This window comes from Mustela erminea, chromosome 1 (assembly GCF_009829155.1).
Source record: "Mustela erminea isolate mMusErm1 chromosome 1, mMusErm1.Pri, whole genome shotgun sequence".
In the NCBI taxonomy this organism is placed as follows: domain Eukaryota; kingdom Metazoa; phylum Chordata; class Mammalia; order Carnivora; family Mustelidae; genus Mustela; species Mustela erminea.
The window spans coordinates 61967277-61972741 of record NC_045614.1 but is presented as its reverse complement, the minus strand read 5'-3'; the positions used below and the strand labels follow the sequence as shown (position 1 = coordinate 61972741).

The following is a 5465-nucleotide window of genomic DNA, read 5'->3' as shown; positions in this document are numbered from 1 at the left end:
CAAATGCATTTCTTAAATGAGCAATCTTGTTTAATTGGAATGTTGCCCATAATGGCCCTTGTAATACTACATGACTTTCAGTAAACTTTTGCCATTTTGCCAGATATCTGCAACTTCCAGGATTGTTGCTCTTTTGTTGTTGTTTTCTTGTTTGCTTTGTTTTATTTTTGAGAGGGAAGATTATTTTTTTATTAATCGAAGCTCAATTTATAAACATTTTGTCATTAAATTAAGGTTTAAGATGCAGAGCAAGAAGTTCTGTTTGATGGATCAGGAGACTCATGGGATGATAAAGCGAAGTCAGTTCGTGTCCTATCCTCCTTGGGACCGAATCTCCAGCGAGGTAACAGAGCCGTGTCTGCCTTATGTTCCCATTCCTCACCACACTTGAAAAATCTGCTGGGAAGAATCTGTATACTGCCTGTTCCTCCAGTTCCCCTCTGGTGGGCTGGGACTTGTGCTTCAGCACCCGATGCTGCCAGAGACCAGCTCCTACTGCTCAACCTTCTGTTCCAGATCACCCACTGCTCCATCATGGAATGGGAGTTGGCCAACTAGAGCCCGAGGTCGAGGTGTCTGTATATTTCTCTGTATTCCGGCAGTCCAGTTCTGGCCACCACTATCCGCTGGCCGTACCTGTCTAGTCTTTGGTTCAGCTAATGCCTGCACAGATGAAGCTGACATCTGATCCTTCATGCCCCTGACAATCTGCCAAGTACCTGGCACGAAGGTTTATCTTATACTTCATTCAGTCGCATCGAGTTTGAATTTTCTAGCATTTGCTTAAACTCTGCTATGATCTCATCAAGGTCCTCTAGATCCCATTCTATGCTCCAAAGGTTGTTCCTCAGCTCATCAGTGATCCAGTGGATTTCTTCCCTCGTTGCTGTGGAGGGGTCCTGGAGGAGCTCTGTCCATCTCTGGAATAGTCCCTGGATGGTGTTGACTGCTTTCTGTACTTCTCCTTTCACAAAGTAGGGGTTCTCCATAGACATGGGGCATCCCAGCCCCTAGCTGCCTCACGCCTGCTCCGTGCACAGGACAGCTGTGCCCTCTGGCCCTCCCTCTGCTGACCCCACAGGCCCGCCACAGCCACGCCACTTCCTCAGCCTGGGGAACCCAGAGTAGCCTGTGCATGCAAGCCAGTGCACATGGCTCAGATAGGCACTCTTCAGATAGGAAGAAACCTATTCAAACAAATTTTATTCGCCTGAGGCCTCCTGCTGAACACCAGTCCAGGTCTTAAACTAGACCCAGTTTTAGCACGGCAACAGTTGGAATTTTCCACTCAGAAACTGGGAACTGAGATTCAAAGCGCTTAGGGCTAGGTTCCAGGCAGAACTGTCTGGCACCTCACTTGGTTCTAGGAAGAATCCTCTGCCAGCTCAATCTGACCTACCCTGAAAGGAAAGCCAATTGGACTGGGAGCTTGGTATAGAGGGCAGACCTCAGAACTGAGAGGAACTTACCTATGACCCTCAGAAATGGCAAGAAAGAGTGTGAACTTGAAGGTCTTGAGGGTACCATGCCTGTGTTTCTCACTGAGCCCAAAATGCCCCTGGAAGACCACTTCAGATCTAGTCACTGTATCAAATCTGTTGAAGGACAAAACTTTGATGTCACCCAGAGTTCAAGTAGCTGCATGAGGGTATCAAAGACAATAACCGACGACACACTAAGAGGGCAGAAATCCAGAAATGCATTTCATAAAGCCAGCCAAAAAAGCTTTAGACTCAAGGCAGGGGCGCCTGGGTGGCTCAGTGGGTTAAGCCTCTGCCTTCGGCTCAGGTCATGATCTCAGGGTCCTGGGATCAAGCCCCGCATCAGGCTCTCTGCTCGGCAGGGAACCTGCTTCCTCCTCTCTCTCTTTGCCTGCCTCTCTGCCTACTTGTGATCTCTCTCTGTCAAATAAATAAATAAAATCTTTAAAAAAAAAAAGACTCCAGGCAAAACAAAACCAATTACCACTACTCCTAAGATAAACATTGTGAATGATGAAAATGTTGACTGAATAAAGCTTGTGTAGATATACAAAAGGAACCTGCACATTTCTCAACAGCTGATTCCTCAGCAGTGTCAAAATGTTGTTGAAGCAATTAATGGTCATTTTGATACACTGGTGATATATCAAATATCCCAAAAAGACCAATAAATTAAATGCTTTATTTTAAAAAATCTTGTTAATGTACAGGCATGGGCACATTTTTCAAAAATATTTATTTATTCATTTTAGAGAGAGTTGGGGAAGGGAGGAGCAGAGGGAGAGGGAAAGGAGAGAGAGAGAATCTCAAGAAGACTCCCTGATGAACTTGGAGCCCAACACGGGGCTTGATTCCCATGATCCCGAGATCATGACCTGAGGTGAAATCAAGACGCAGAAGCTTAACTGACTGAGCCACCCAGATGCCCTGCCATTGGCACATTTTTAAAACAAACTACATACACAGACCTCTCCTATAATCTAGGAAAGTGGAATGTCAGAAGTCAACAAAATGTGATAAACTTAAAAACATTAAAACAGAAGGCACCTCACAAAATCTGTTCACTGTAACAGCCGATAGACCCTCATTTACGTCCTTCACTTCATAAACGGGGTGAATGTGTGTCTGGGTTGGAGGACACACAAATATAGACAGTTTCATGGAAGTAAAAATTGTAAGGCAAATGAATACTGAGTCCTTGGTCTTTTTTTTTTTTTTTAAGGTTTTTGATGACCTTACGTCTACTTTAACTTTTCTCTCATTAAGAGGAAAAAAACAGAAGGATTCAGAATCGGAAGAAAAGGTGGAAGCCCAGAATGTAATTACTTGTGGGTGGGGGAATTGGTGGGTATTAAATCACTTTTTTCCCCTGCAAAAAAAAAAAAATTGAGCTGAGTTACACTGAGACCTAATTGGCGTCATTCAACAATCCACAAACAGGGCAGCATCCCACCTAAGAAACAGACAGGACTTCCAAGAAGCTGTATGAAATGGAAGGCTTCTATAGGAAGGAAGGTAGAATAGGGAGGCTATTAGTGAAAGGATAAAAAAAAGATTATTTCAGGCATGTTACCTTCCCCGGGGGGAAAGGCTGGGGTCTTATCAGGCAGATGAACTTACTAATGCTGACCAGGAAATGCCAGACAGATTGGTCTAAAATTCCACTCCTGGGAGAGGTTGAAACTACAATTAACTCTTGGTTTGGTATCCTGGGGGCAAATGACTCCACCTTGAGCCTATTATTTCTTTTGTTTTTTAACGGTTGAAAGAGTGATAAATGTACAACCTAAACAGAAAGGTATGCAATCAGCAGTAATTAAAAGTAAAACTTTCTCCTATAATTTGCCTTCATCATTCTCCTGAGATGGATTAATTATTTCTTGCCCCCTTTTTCCTTTGTTTATTCCCTTATTTTGTTGGGATACACCCCAATACTTCGAAAGGTGTGTTTATGCTACTTTCAAGTTATATTGGTCATTGAACTGGCTCTAGAATTCTAGAATTTTGCAGGGTTGGTGTTTGGCTTCTAGCCTTCAGGGTTACTGATGACAGTCTGATACTCCTTTCTTTGCAGGTGACATTTACTGCTGTTACAATATATAGTTTCATACCAGAAGATTTTAGATTGCGTTTGGATGCCTAGTTCTGAGACCTGACCGTGTGTCCAGCTGTGGGTCTTCTTTCATTTAGTCTGTGCAGCCCTTGGAGGGTCTTTCCAACTGAAGAGTGTATCTCCAACCACCTGAATTAACCTAGCCCTTCATTTCAACCATGAATAGGCAATGACTAACCACCAGACATCTCTGCAAAATCAACACCAAAACTGATGAAGGACCAAGAAGAACAAACAGAAAGAAACAGATATAATTCAGGGAACTGAAAGTTTCAAAGTGCTGACTGGTCTCTAACTTCGTGACTACCAAAAACCTCAAGGGGCCCAGCATGCTATTCAGTAACTGTCCTTCTTTTCCTTATTCTACTCACTCCCTTCCTCCCCTCGACAATGACTTTATATCTTTATCTCTTCCATCCTCATCTGCAGATAACTACCTTGATTTCCCTGAGAATTAGAAGAGTCAGAAGAGAATTCCCATGAGCTCCCAACATCAGATCTACCCAACTACCTGATCCTCTATCTTCCTCTTATTATGAAGGCATAATCTCTGGTCTTAAATCAGCCCAGCTCCTTCCCCTATGCCCTTAGATCCCATTCCTTCCCTCCATCCTAGGGATACAGCTTCACCACTGCCTCCCCTCTATCCTGTGTCATTACCCCTCTACTGTATCATTCCCATCAGTATGCAAACAGGCATTTCCACACCTTAAAACACAACAAATAATCCTCTGCTTCCCTTTCCAGGTACTGCTTTCTCTCCTCCCCTTGTTGCTGGGGAACTTGAAAAACTCGTCTAATCTAGTTGCTTTTGAGTTTTCATCTTCCATTCTGTCTTAATCAAAGATTTTGCCCTCACCACTCTGCCAAAATAAATCTGGTCAAGATCAACAATGATCTCCATTTATATACATCTAATGTTCAATTCTCAGGTCCCATCTTACATTGAAGGCAGGCAATCACTCCTTCTTCGAACACTGTAACCACTTGGCTTCAAGCACTCACATTCTCCTGGTTGACCTCCAACTTCACTGGCAGTTCCTCCTCACTCTCCATAGCTCATTCACCTTTCTATGTCTACCCTCTTAATACTGGAGTCTTACCTACACTTTTTGTGAACTTCTTTCTGACAATCATCTATATCAGTATCTACAGCCTTAACTTTTCTCCTCTGATCTCTCTTTTTTTTTTTTTAAGATTTTATTTATTTATTTGACAGACAGAGATCACAAGTAGGCAGAGAGGCAGGCAGAGAGAGAGGAGAAAGCAGGCTCCCTGCAGAGCAGAGAGCCCAATGTGGGGCTCGATCCCAGGACCCTGGGATCATGACCTGAGCCGAAGGCAGAGGCATTAACCCACTGAGCCATCCAGGCGCCGTCTCCTCTGATCTCGACTTATCCATTTAACTGCATATTTAATATCTCCTTTTGGATGTCAAATAGATACCTCATGCTCAAAAAGTCCAACATTGAGCTCCCCATCTCATCATCCTTCTTCCCAAATAGCTCCCCCTGAAGTCTTCCTTCCTGTTGCTGAAAACAGGGATCAGCTTTCCTAGTACTCTACCTAAGAACAGGAGAATCCTCTCTTTTCCTCTCATGACACATCTCATACATTATATATTATATAACATACCCATTTTATGTCCAGAATATGACATGTAATAATCACCCCCACCTGGGCCATACTACAATCATTTCACATCTGGACCTTCTGGAATAATATCCTAATTAGAATAACTACTTCTTTCCAGTTTGGCTGTTACTTTCCTGATTTTCTCATTGCAGGTTCAGTTTTGGGAAACCCCCTCAGCCCAGGGCAAACCAGAAAAATTTTTAATCCTGCTTTTACCATGGCCTCCCTACATCTAT

The 5465-nt window shown here is 43.3% G+C and overlaps 1 pseudogene; it reads right to left on the bottom strand.

Moving 5' to 3' along the window:
* Positions 1-229: 229 nt before the first annotated feature.
* LOC116589202 lies at positions 230-1149 on the bottom strand (annotated as a pseudogene).
* Positions 1150-5465: the final 4316 nt, after the last annotated feature.